This window comes from Hemitrygon akajei, chromosome 18, assembly GCF_048418815.1.
Source record: "Hemitrygon akajei chromosome 18, sHemAka1.3, whole genome shotgun sequence".
NCBI lineage: Eukaryota > Metazoa > Chordata > Chondrichthyes > Myliobatiformes > Dasyatidae > Hemitrygon > Hemitrygon akajei.
In genome coordinates this window covers 30,219,442-30,233,201 of record NC_133141.1, presented here as the reverse complement: position 1 = coordinate 30,233,201, position 13,760 = coordinate 30,219,442, and the positions used below count along the sequence as shown (strand labels likewise).

Sequence of the window (13,760 nt, the reverse complement as noted above, 5' to 3'; positions counted from 1 at the left end):
TGACATTTTTTCTGACTATAACTGCAGGAATTATACATTAATCTCTATAATTACAGAGAATCACATCTGTGTGAAGTTGAAGGAGCTTGTTGGTGTATATAACTTTATTACAACATTTGTTATCATCATGCTGTGAAATATCTGTACATAAAAACCGTGTCACAGGTAGTATTAGAGATTGATAGATGCATTTGCAATTACAAGCACAGGGTCAGTGTTAAAATGCGTTAAGTCTGTCACTGTGTTGCAGGGACACTGTGTGATATTTGGATGTGTTGTAACAATATATCACTGAATTAAAATGAGAACAATATTGTAATGAGTTATATCTGGACATAAATACAGGGGCATGAGACAATTTTGGACAGGATTGCAATGTGTTACTCTGATATCGCTGTTGGAACATGACAGAGTATTTATCCACGATTATTAGGCTGCTGCAGGTTAGCATTCAATTTGTTAGGTCTGACTGGGATTTCAAGAATAGTTGCCGTGATATATTATCAGGGCAGGAGCATTCGGGGATGATACCCAGAACCTCAGGTCCACGGAATGCCTGTGGATCAGAGGTTCCCAAGAGAGAAGACTGAGGGCTGAGTCTCTTCGGGTTGAGTTGGAGCGCATCACTGAAGCGTGTCCTCTGGTCCCGTGATGAAACTCTGAATGGAACGTCTGTTCTGGGATCCCGGCGAAACTGACGGACCATGGACCGGGGAGGGGGCAGTTGTTGATTTGGGAGAGGGCAAGTATCTCGATTTACCTACCCACTAAAGCCAATGTTGGCGGGGTCTGCGAAGTGCTGTGAGACACGAGCTGCGGGCAGTCCAGATTTGGGAGGTGTACCAGAGGGCAGGGATGACTGCTGTCCCGTAAATCACCGCGTTTTTCAAATGGATTCGATGTATGCGTCTTTCCGAAAGCTACGTGTGTAAGTTTCTCCATTTGTCTGTATATGGATTTATCTGTAAGGTGTGTCTTTGTGTATTTGGGGTGTATTTAACTGTTAGAAAAACTATTAAAATGTATTATTTCTACCACTAAAACCTTTTTTTTCCATTAAAACCTGTAAGCAGTTTTCTATAAGGGCTGTTCTTTCGTAACCAGTTTTGAGCCCGTCCCAAAGCCTGTCTGAGGGCGGATAACATCAGGCAGATCCTTTCATCAACTTTAAAGTCGAAACGGCTTCTGCTGAACAAACCACCTGGTTCGTTCGGGGGTATTACACCGGAGATGGGACATTTGGTAATGAGAACGCGCCATTGTTAAAGGGATTTTATTTTGCTTGTTACAGTCGAGTTGTTTTCGAGGGCCGGTTGTTTCCTGTTTGGTATTGCGGGGAGTTATAAAAGATTAAAGAGGTGAGCCCTTTGTAAATGAGGGAGCAGAGGAACTTTCTCAAGGTCGTAAATTTAAACAACTTTTGGAGGTCAGTACTGACGGCAGCCTCGGCTATAAACAGTGGGGAGATGTCAGGTGGGTGGGGAGAGCCGAGAGGGCACTGAGAACAGGTCAGGGCAGACGAGGGATGGGGGGAATAAGAAAGGTGGAGAGGAAATGGAAGAGACTAAAACAGCGAGAGGGAGAGAAAGAGAGAGGGGTGTACAACTGAGGGAGAACAGAGGTACAGAAAGATGAAGAAAGCGAGAAGGTGGTAGAGGGAGACGCAGTTAGAGGGGCAGAGAGAAACAGACAGTTAAAAGGATGAATTGGTAAATAGGTTTATTATTGTAACATGGACAGAGGCACAGTGAAAAACTGGTCTTGCATATTAGGCACACAGATCAATTCGTTCAACAATACATGAGGTGCTACAATAACAATAAATAATTTTTATTGCGAATAAAATTTATTTTGGATTTAAATAAATGTAATTTAACACTGTCTATAAACATAAGAACGAAGAGGCATTATAGGCTTTGTTCTTGTAAATATTTAATTTGAATAAAGTTTATTTTAGATATATAAAAAAGAACACCAGAGGGACAGATCCTTCTGCCCACAGTGTTATACTGGACTGATGAAACTAATAATCAAATACCTAACTAAACTAATCATTTCAGCCTACAGTATCCATCCATTCCCCGCACATGTGCCTGTCTAAGAGCCTCTTAAACATCCCTTTTGTATCTGTCTCCACCACCATCCCTGGCAACACATTCCAGGCACCCACCACTCTGTAAATTTAAATAAAACTTGCCCCGCACAACTGAATTTACCCCCTCTGACCTTAAATACATACCCTCTTGTATTAGACATTTCAACCCTGGGGAAAAGATACCAGCCGTCTACTCTATATATGCCTCTCATCATCTTATAAGATGATCTATCAGATCTCACCTCAACCTCCACAACTCAGAAGAAAATAGACCAAGTTTGTCCAACCTCTCCTTATTGCATAAGGCAGAATAAAGTGTTACAGTTACAGAGAAAGTGCGGGCAGATAATAAGGTGCAAGATCATAATGAGCAGGTAGATTGTGAGCTCAAAAGTCCATCTTATACTAAGGATCCATTCAAGAGTCTGATAACAGTGGGAGAGAATCTGTCCTTGAGCCTGGTGATACATGTTTTCAAGCTTTTGTGTCTTCTGCCTGATGGGAGAGGGAGAGGAGAGAATGTCCATGGAAGGGAGGTTGGTTTCTGAGATGTGCTGAACTGTATCCACAATTCTCTGCAGTTTCTTGCAGTCATGGGCAGAGCAGTTGACGTAGCAAGCCATGATGTATCTGGACAGGATGCTTTCTGTACTGAATCTGTAAAAAATTGGTAATAATCAATGGGGTCATGCCAAATTTCTTTTGCTTGAGGAAGTTGAGACATTGGTGAGGTTTCTTAGCCATGACATCAATGTGGTTGGACCAGGACAAGTTGGACTAGGTGATGTTCACCCCTAAGAACTTGAAACTCTCAACCCTCTCAAACTCAATATTGTTGTTGTAAATAGGAGCATATGCACTACTTGTCTGTCTGAGCTCAATGACCAGCTCTTTCGTTTTATTGACATTAAGGGAACGATTGTTGTCATAACACCATGTCACTAAGCTATCGACTTCCTGTACTCCGACTCATCAATATTGGAGATTTGCTTTTGTTGTTTTGGTGCTATTGTTCTGCTGAACATTGTGGGCACGCTACGGTGGAGCTGGAATGTGAGGTGACACTTTAGGTTGTATTGGTTGTTAACACAAATCACACATTCCGCTGTATGTTTTGATAAAGATGTGATAAATAAATGAATCTGAATCCAAGATATGGTGCACTACATTGGTGTTAGAGCAAAATCTAGTCACGCAGTCATGAGTATACAGGGTGTAGAGGAGGGGGCTGAAGATTTTGCTGCCTCTCCTTACTGATTGAGGGCTGTTCCTCAGGAAGTCAAGGATCTGGACGTTGAGCCTCAGGTCTTAGAAATGAGTTTACTTGGAATTATCATATTGAAGATGGGGCTGTAGTTAATAATTAATAAGCCTCAAGAAGGTGGCATCCATCTCTAAGTACCCTCACCATCCAGGACATGCCCTCTTCATGTTATTAACATCACGGAGGAGGTACAGGAGCCTGATGACCCACACTCAATACTTCAGGAACATATTCTTCCCCTCTGCCATCAGATCTCTGAATGATCCTGCTTTCGCACTATTTATTTATATTTTTTAACTTGTAGAAATTCTTTATGAACTGTACTGCTGCTGCAAGATGACAAATTTCATGACATTTGTCAGTGATAATAAACCGGATTCTGATTCTATCTAAAGTAGATGTCTTTACTGTCAAGATTCTCCAGAGAGGGTTTGATACTGTGTGTGTGTGGGGGGGGGGGCGGGAAAAGAGAGAGGGGGGCAGTGGGAAGGAGGGAACATCGGGGGAGACGGGGAGAGAGAATGCAAGAGGAAAAGAGAAAGGGGCAGGCAGACACATATAGGGAAGACACGACAGAGCACAGAACATGGAAGCACAGAGAGCAAAGAGAATATAAACAGGGATGGAGGCAGAGTGTGAGACAGAGAGAGGGAGAATGAAACAGAGCTAGGAAGAAATGTCAGAGCAGCCTTGATAAATCAGGTGCCTGAGGCTTGCAATTCAAGCCCAGATGTGTCGTCATTCCTGTGGTATCTGGTCCAAATCTCAAATCCAATATTGAATTTGTCATGGTTTGCCTTTTCTTATTTGTTGGAGAGGAACTGGCTCCCAGAGAGCACTTCTCCCATCCTACCCCCAACTAAGTCAGATGAGGGGTTGTTTGAAGTGAAGATATTTCTCTGTATAGGAGGATCCAAACAAACCCAGGACTCAGAGGGATATGGAAAACTGCAGGGAATTGGGACCAGCTGGACGGATACCCTGGTCAGCATGGACTTATTCAACCAAAGGGCCGGTACCTGTGTTGTATCACTCTGTGGCTCTAAGAACATATGGCCAAAGTTGTGAGCTTCACCACCAAACATCCACCCAATCACCTACAGTGGTACAGTGGGTAGAGTGCCTGCCTCACAGCCCCAAAAACCTGGGATCGGTCCTGATTGGTGCTGTGTGTGTGGAGTTTGCATGTTCTCCTTGTGACACCGGCTGCTTTGGTTTCCTCCCACCTCCCAACATTGTACAGGGCCGTTATCCTTGGTTATTATGAATTGCCTAAGAGTCGGGTGATGTAGAATCCTCGGAGTGGAGTGTTAACGGGCAAATGAGGGAGAATGGGTGGCAGGGACTGGGATAGTTGTAACAGATGGCAGAGACTTGCTGGGCCAAATAGTCTCCCTTTCTGTGAGAAATATTAAATAGAAATGTACCCACCAGCCTGTTTATCCTCTAAACTCACTAACTGGTGAACTGGTTTATTATTGTTACATCTACGATAACATTGTTAATAATATTGTTTCTCTACGAGGTACAGTGAAAAATTTGTCTTACACACTGTTCATACAGATCAGATCATCACACAGTGTATTGAGGTAGAACAAGGTAAAACAATAACAGAATGCAGAATAAAGTGTCACAGTTACAGAGAGAGTGAAGTACAGGCTGAAAGTAAGGTGCGAGGGCCATAACGAGGTAGCTTGTGAGATCAACAGTCTCATTACATCATACTAAGGGACCATTCAATGGTCTGATCACAGTGGGGTAGAATCTGTCCTTGAGCCCGGTGGAGTGTGCTTTCAGGCTTTTGTGTCTTCTGCCCGATGGGAGAGGGTGAGGGGAAGAGAGAACGTCTGGGGTGGGTGGTGGCTTTGATGATGTTGTCTGTTTTACTAAGGCAGTGAGAAGTGTAGACAGAGTCCATGGAGGGGAGGCTGGTTTTCATGATGTGCTGAGCTGTGCCCACAACTCTCAGCCGTTTCTTGTGGTCACAGGCAGAGCAGTTGCCGTACTAACCAACTGTGTATCCAGCCAGAATGGTTTCTATGGTGCACCAGTAAAAATTGGTGAGGGTCAAAGGGGACGTACAGAATTTCTTTAGCCTCCTGATAAAGTAGAGGCATTGGTCAGCTTTCTTGGCTGTGAATTCAATGTGGTTGGACCAGGACAGGCTTTTGGAGATAGAAACACAGAAAAACCTACAGCACAATACAGGCCCTTCGGCCCATAAAGTTGTGCCAAACATGTCCCTACCTTAGAAATTAATAGGCTTACCCATAGCCCTCTATTTTTCTAAGCTCCATGTACCTATCCAAAAGTCTCTTAAAAGACCCTATCGTATCCGCCTCCACCACCGTCACCGACAGCCCATTCCACACACTCACCACTCTCTGAGTAAAAAACTTACCCCTGACATCTCCTCTGTACCTACTCCCCAGCACCTTAAACCTCTGTCCTCTTGTGGCAACCATTTCAGCCCTGGGGAAAAGCCTCTGACTATCCACACGATCAATGCCTCTCATCATCTTATAGACCTCTATCAGGTCACCTCTCATCCTCCGTCGCTCCAAGGAGAAAAGGCCAGGTTCACTCAACCTATTCTCATAAGGCATGCTCCCCGATCCAGGCAACATCCTTGTAAATCTCCTCTGCACCCTTTCTATGGCTTCCACATCCTTCCTGTAGTGAGGCAACCAGAACTGAGCCCAGTACTTCAAGTGGGGTCTGACCAGGGTCCTAATATAGCAGCAACATTACCACTTGGCTCCTAAACTCAATCCCATGACTGAAGGCCAATACACCGTACGCCTTCTTAACCACAGAGTCAACCTGTGCAGCTGCTTTGAGTGTCCTATGGACTTGGACCCCAAGATCCCTCTGATCCTCCACTCTGCCAAGAGTCTTACCATTAATACTATATTCTGCCATCATATTTGACCTACCATATTTGACTACACTTTTGCGAGGTGGTTAAACTCCATCTGCTACTTCTCAGCCCAGTTTTGCATCCTATCAATGTCCCGTTGTAACCTTTGACAGCCCTCCACTCTATCCACAACACACCCAACCTTTGTGTAATTAGCACACTTGCTAACCCATTTCTCCACTTACTCATCCAGGTCATTTATAAAAATCATGAAGAGTAAGGGTCTCAGAACAGATCCCTGAGGCACTCCACTGGTGACCAACCTCCATGCAGAATATGACCCTTCTACAACCACTCTTTGCCTTCTGTGGGCAAGCCAGTTCTGGATCCACAAAGCAATGTCCCCTTGGATCCCATGCCTCCTCATTTCTCAATAAGCCTTGCATGGGGTACCTTATCAAATACACTACATCTACTGCTCTTCCTTCATCAATGTGTTTAGTCACATCCTCAGAAAATTCAATCAGGCTCGTAAGGCAGGATCTGCCCTTGACAAAGCCATGCTGACTATTCCTAATCATATTATGCCTCTCCAAATGTTCATAAATCCTGCCTCTCAGGATCTTCTCCATCAGCTTACCAACGACTGAAGTAAAACTCACTGGTCTATAACTTCCTGGACTATCTCCACTCCTTTTCTTGAATAAAGGAATAACATCCACAACCCTCCAATCCTCCAGAACCTCTCCTGTCCCCATTGATGATGCAAAGATCATCGCCAGAGGCTCAGCAATCTCCTCCCCCACCTCCCACAGTAGCCTGGGGTACATCTCGTCTGGTCCCGGCAACTTATCCAACTTGATGCTTTCCAAAAGCTCCAGCACATCCTCTTTCTTAATATCTACATGCTCAAGCTTTTCAGTCTGCTGCAAGTCATCACTACAATCACTAAGATCCTTTTCGATAGTGAATACTGAAGTAAAGTATTCATTAAGTACCTCTGCTATTTCCTCTGGTTCCATACACACTTTCCCACTGTTTCACTTGATGGGTCCTATTCTTTCACGTCTTATCCTCTTGCTCTTCACATACTTGTAGAATGCCTTGGGATTTTCCTTAATCCTGCTCATCAAGGTCTTCTCATGGCCCCTTCTGGCTCTCCTAATTTCCTTCTTAAGCTCCTTCCTAGATGTTCACACCTATAGGAACTTGAAGCTATCAACCTCAACACTGTTGGTGTAGACAGGAGCATGTACACAATTCCCCTTCCTGAAGTCAACAGCCAGCTCTTTTGTTTTGTTGATGTTGAGGACAAGGTTGTTGTCATGACACCATGTCACTAAGCTCTTAGTCCCCTTCCTGTAATTTGAATCATCGTTATTTAAGATACATTGTGAATTTGCAATTACCACCCTGCACACCTATCCCCACATCACATCCTTACCAATACAACTGCACATCCACCACCCTATTCCCATATCCACCCAGCCATCCAAGAATCCACCTGCACACCCACCAATTCTACCTCTTCCATTTCTCCCCTTTCTCTCTATCTTACTCCCATACTCTCTCTTCCTGTCCTCTCTTTCTATCTCACTCTTTCTCTCTTTCACTCTCTCTCCATCTCTCTCTCTGTCTTACTCCCCTTCTTTCTCTCTTTGCCTTCCACACTCTTCCACTTTCTTTCACATTCTCTCTTTCTTTGTCCCCTTTCCCTCCCTCTCTCCACTGCCAACACTGTGACTGGTTATCGAGTTGGAGTGGGTGATTGCAGAGAGGAGGCCAACTTCAATATGTTCTTGTCACCAATAACTCCTTAACAAAGGCTCTCAGTGTGAAGCTCTGCGCACTATCTCACTAATATTGAAATGGATTCCCATGTGTGTGTGGAGGGGTGGGCAGGGGAGAGGGAAGAGGAGAAATAAAGGGGAAAAGGGAGTGTGGAAGGGAGAGGGAGTTGGGGAAGGGAGCAGAGAAAGGGAGGAAGAGAGTAGAAGTAAGACGGGAGAGCACAACCCTAATCACTACCTCAGTTTAGCAACACTGTAACCACTTTGCAGTACAATGGACTTTGTTTTTGTTCTGATTGTGTTCTTGTAAAAAATTGTTTATAATTTATATTTACTTTGTTTTTCTTGTGAACGTTGTGTCTTGGGTGTTTTATGCCTGTGATGCTGCTGCAAGTTTTTCATTGCACCTGTGCACACATGGACGTGTATGTGACAATGACTTTGACATCCCTATCCACAAACCTGTCCAACTGTCTCTTAAACTTGTGACAAAGGACATCTGTAGATGTTGGGCCGGCAAGCACTGTGGACAAGGATCAGTAATATTCACTAATATTCCCACCTCTACCACTTCCTCTCCCAGCTTGTTCCACACACTCACCACCTCCTGTGTGAAGAAGTTGCCCCTTCAGTTCCTTTTAAATCTTTCCCCCCTCTCCTTAAACTTGTGCCCTCTAATTTTTGCTTCCTTTTCTCTAGGGATAGATAGAGAGAGAGAGAGAGAGCGACAACAATAGAGAAAGAAGCTGAGGAGGGAGACCAACATAGATAGATGGAGATGGATAAATAGATAGAGAGGCAAACAGATAGAAAAAGAATAATTTAGCCATGGTGTACGTACTTTTATGCATATATGTGCAACTGTGTATATGGGCATACCCACTTGTGCTTATGTAGAGCTATATGTGTGTCAGTGTTCATTTACCATACAGTATATGTGCATGTGTGTGTTTGTGTGCAACTGCGTTCCTCAGTACCCTGAACAGTGCTATGCTGTCATCTTATGAGCCTGTGGTGTGTTTCAGTCAGGTTAGGGTTCAGAGATCAGGCTAGAGTCTAGGTTTCTGCTCTGCACTTGAAGGCCAGCAGCATGGACTTGTGACAAAGGACATCTGTAGATGTTGGGCCAGCAAAGCACTGTGGACAAGGATCAGAAAGGACGAGGGCTGATGGGCCCCCGGGTCAGCAGGTCCCAGGATTGGATGTCCATATGGACAGAGCCACAAGGATTAATGACTTCCTAGATATGCAAGTGAGCAGGTCCTAAGTTCAAGGACTGGAGTTCAGGGTCCCATCATTGGCTAGTCCTGGAGTCGATACTGAAGATCGAAGCCTGAAGCTCAATCTGAACTCCAGAAGTGGAAGCCCGATGGCCAAAGCCCTGGGACAAGGAGTCTGAGATTCCTCTGTGGAAGTCTGAGTCCACGTCACTGAGACTGTCCTGAGGTTGGAGAACTATGTGTGTCAGGTAGGTGGGAGAGAGAAAAGAGGCTTGTTTTACTGCTATTTAGTTGCTCGTTGTGTTCTGTGTTGTTCTGCTGAGCATTGTGGGTATGCTATGTTGGCGCTGGAATGTGTGGTGACACTTGCGGGCTGCCCCCAGCACACCCCAGGGGTTGTTTAACATAAACAATGCACCTCACTGTGTGTTTCGATGTACCAGTGATTAAATAAAATTAATCTGAATCTGAATTGTGCAAAAGAATATTAGTGAGGTGGTGTTCATAGGTTCATGGACTGTTCAGAAATCTGATGGCAGAGTGCAAGAATTTGTTCCTAAATCATTGAGTATGGGTTTTCAGGCTCCATTACCTCCTCCCCAAAGGTAGTAATGAGAAGAAATCATGTCCTGGATGTCGAGGGTCCTCAATGATGAATGCTGCCTTCTTGAGGACTCTTGAAGATGTCCTCTGTGATGGGAACGGTTGTGGCCCTGATGGAGCTGGTGGAGTCTAGACCCTCTTGCAATCCTGTGCATTAGAGCCTTCACACCTGTCAGTGATGCAATTAGTCAGAATGGTCTCTACTGTGCATCTGTAGAAATTTGCTAGAATCTTTGGTGACGTACCAAATCTCCTCAAGCTCCTCATGAAGTAGAGCTGCTGGCATATCTTCTTCATGACTGCATCAATGTGTTGGGCCCAGGATAGATCTTCCAAGATGTTAACATCCAGGAACTTGAAGCTGCTCACCTTTTCCACCGCCGACGCCTCAGGTCATTGTATCATTGTACATATGTATTTGTAGCTGTATGTGCACTTACGTGTATGTGAGAGAGCGAGAGAGTGAAGAGAGGGACAGAGGATAGAGATAGCGAGTTCCAACATAGAATCTAAATCAGCTTTTTATATCACCAGCTTGTATTGTGAAATTTGTTAACTCCGCAGCAGTGGTACAATGCAATACATGATAATATAGAGAGAAAAAAATAGATAAGTAAATGAATTTCGTATATTAAATAGTAAGATTAAAAATAGTGCAAAACAGAAATAATAAAAGTGAGGTAGGGTTCATAGGTTCAATGTCCAATCAGGAATCAGATGGCAGAGGGGAAGAAGCTGTTCATGAATCACTGAGTGTGTGCCTTCAGGCATCTGTATCCTTCCTGATGGTAACAATGAGAAGAGGGCATGCCCTGGGTGATGGGGGTCTTTAATAATGGACATCGCCTTTCTGAGGCACCGCTCCCTGAAGATGTCCTGGGTACTGCTGAAGATGGAGCTGACTAACTTGACTACTTTCTGCAGCTTCTTTCAGTCCTGTGCAGTAGGCCCACCCCTAAAACCAGACAGTGACACAGTCTATCAGAATGCTCTCCGTTTTCAAGTATTTTAGGTGACAAACCTTCAAACTCCTAATGAAATATAGTCACTGTCTGTCTGTCTTATGACTACATCGATATGTTGGGACCAGATTAGATCCTCAGATCTTGACACCCAGGAATTTGAAACTGCTCACTCTCTCCACTTCTGATCCCTCGATGAGGATTGGTATGTGTTCCATCATCTTACTGTTCCTGAAGTCCACAATCAGCTCTTCCATCTTACTGACATTGAGAGACAGGTTGTTACTGCGGCACCACTCCACTAGTTGGCATATCTCACTCCTGTACGCCCTCTCATCTCCATTTGCGATTCTACCAACAATAATCGTATCATCAGCAAATTTATAGATGGTATCTGAGCTATGCCTAGCCACACAGTCATGGGTATAGAGAGAGTAGAGCAGTGGGCTAAGTACACACCCGAGGTGTGCCAGTGTTGATCATCAGCAAGGAGGATATGTTATCACCAATCCACATGGATTGTGGTCTTCCGGTTAGGAAGTCGAGGATCTAATTGCAGAGGGAGGTACAGAGGCCCAGGTTCTGTAGCTTATCAATCAGGACTGTGGGAATGATGGTGTTAAACGCTGAACTAGTCAATGATCAGCATCCTGACATAGGTATTGTATTGTCCAGGTGACCTAGGGCCGTGTGAAGAGCCATTGACATAGGACTGTATTCCACAGCATCAGGCCCTTCAGGCGACAATGTTGGTGCTGGCCATGATGCCAAATTAAACAGATAGATTGAGGCTGTCTGTGTGTGATTATGTGAGTGTGTGAAAAAGTGAGATATACAATAAACACACACACACACACACACGCCTGTTTGTGTGTGAGTGTGGGCGTGACTGTATCTGTGTATTGATGCAGAGAAGGAGTAAAACAGAAAGACAGAGAAAGGAATTTTTTGCAGAGACAGAGGAGAAAAGAAGAGGAAGGGCAGAGAGGGGTGTAAATTAGCTAACTTTTAAATAACAGGCTGCAAGTTTTAAAAACATGCCAGTTGCAGGATTTACAAGTCCGCTCTCGCTAGTCGATGAGGGAGCCACCGTTATACTCATCATTAATTTTTATCACAAGGGTCCAAAGGCGCAGAGCTCCAATTTTGTGTTTGTATATGTGCGTGAGAGAGAGACTGGCATCTCATGGGGGTATGAGTGTATGTAATTATACCTACTCTTCATGGATGAATCTCAGTGTTGTATACTGCATACATACTTTGATAATAAATGTATTTTAAATGAAAATGCTAAACGTTAAATGTTAGATTGAAGTGTTAGGATTTAATGAGCAATTAGTACATTCCATCTCTCCCTCTCTCTCTGTACATCTCTCTGTCTCTTCATCTGTTTGTGTCTGTCTATCTGTCCCTCTGTCTGTCTCTTTCTTTGTGTGTGTTTTTCAGTCTCTCTCCCTCCAACTCTCTCTTTATTTATGTGTGCATCTGTGTGTGTGTGTCTGTCTGTCTGTCTGTCTTTCTCTATATCTCTCCACCTCTCTGTTTGTGTGGACTCTTGACCTTGGAATCTAAACTGCTTATGATCTAGCTACCTTATTGTCCGCCTACACTGTACTTTCTCTGTGACTGTGACACTTTATTCTGCATTCTTTTATTGTTTTACCTTGTTCAACCTCAATGTACTGTGTAATGATCTGATCTGTGTGAACAGTGTGTAAGGCAAACTTCTCACTATACATGTGTCAATAATAAACCAACACCGATACCATTTGCCTGACATTTTAGAGCAACTATATCAGCAGTCCCCCAGTCACCTTGAGGCTGGACTCTGGACAGACACCAGATCATCTAGTTGGATTCCTGAAGGGCAGGTCCTTTTATCAGTCGTACTGGAATTCTTTGAAGATATAATGAGCACGGTGGATAGAGGATAGAGGATAAGGATGTATGGAGTTACAGATACTGTGCTAGCATGGATGGAGGATTGGTTAACCAACAGAAGGCAGAGAGTTGGGATTTCTGTGTGTTTCTCTGGTTGGCAATCAGCGATGAGCGGAGCGCCACAGTGATCGGTGCTGGACCTGCAGCTGTTCACAATACACATTAATGCCTTGGAAGATAGGACCAAATGTAGTGTATCTAAGTTTGCTGATGACACTACCAGCTCGCTATTATTTCAGCTCGGGGAGTCGGAGTTCAGAGTTCAATCCCGATATCATCTGTAAGCAGTTTGTATTTCCTCCCCGTGAACGCATGGGTTTCCTCCAGGTACTCTGGTTTATCCCACAGTTCAAAGACATACCTATCAGTAGGTTAATTGGACATTGTCAATTGTCCCGTGATTAGGCTAGGATTGCTGGCGGCGCAGCTCGAAGGGCTGGAAGGGCCTATTCCGCGCTGTATGTCCATAAATAAATAAATGAAACTCCCCCACCCCCGTTTCTGCTATACAATACAAAATGTATTGGACTATATGGAGAGGGTTACTGTTTGCGGCTATCTCCGCTGACTCTGCTCTCCTGGACAATGGAGCTGGAGGAGAATCCACCATAGCCAGTATCTCAGCCAGCGCCGCCGCATCCCGTTCGCCCGAAATGGCATCTGAAGATCCAGTTCCAGAACGGAGGATGAAAACGGAGGAGATCATGGTTTCTCTGACGAGTGTACCCCACCCTCGACGCCCCCTGACCCCACTAAAAGGCAACGAGATTACTTCAGTTCTGTGATACATGGGACCCCTGCGTGACACGGGGAGACATTTCGGCCCAGGGCCCAGGGCTGCTGCCTCACTGACACTGCCAGTGTGAGGGATTAGGCGGCGCCTCGGGAAAATGCAGTCTCGGTTCCTGTTTGCACGCTTGTTTCACGTGGTCCACTTGACGCCCTTCCGGATTCACACCTGCCGCACTGACAGTTTTAGTGGTGACGAACATGCACAATCCCACGCACAAACTCACATTCACGTG

At 44.6% G+C, this 13,760-nt stretch overlaps 1 protein-coding gene across 1 annotated transcript in view; it reads left to right on the top strand.

Moving 5' to 3' along the window:
* The first annotated feature begins 862 nt into the window (after positions 1 to 862).
* LOC140741246 (uncharacterized) overlaps positions 863 to 13,760 on the top strand; it is a 219,007-nt gene continuing 206,109 nt past the window's right edge. The window contains exon 1 of the mRNA XM_073071226.1: positions 863 to 928. The gene's annotated coding sequence lies outside the window, so the exon portion shown is untranslated. The remainder of the gene's footprint in view (positions 929 to 13,760) is intronic.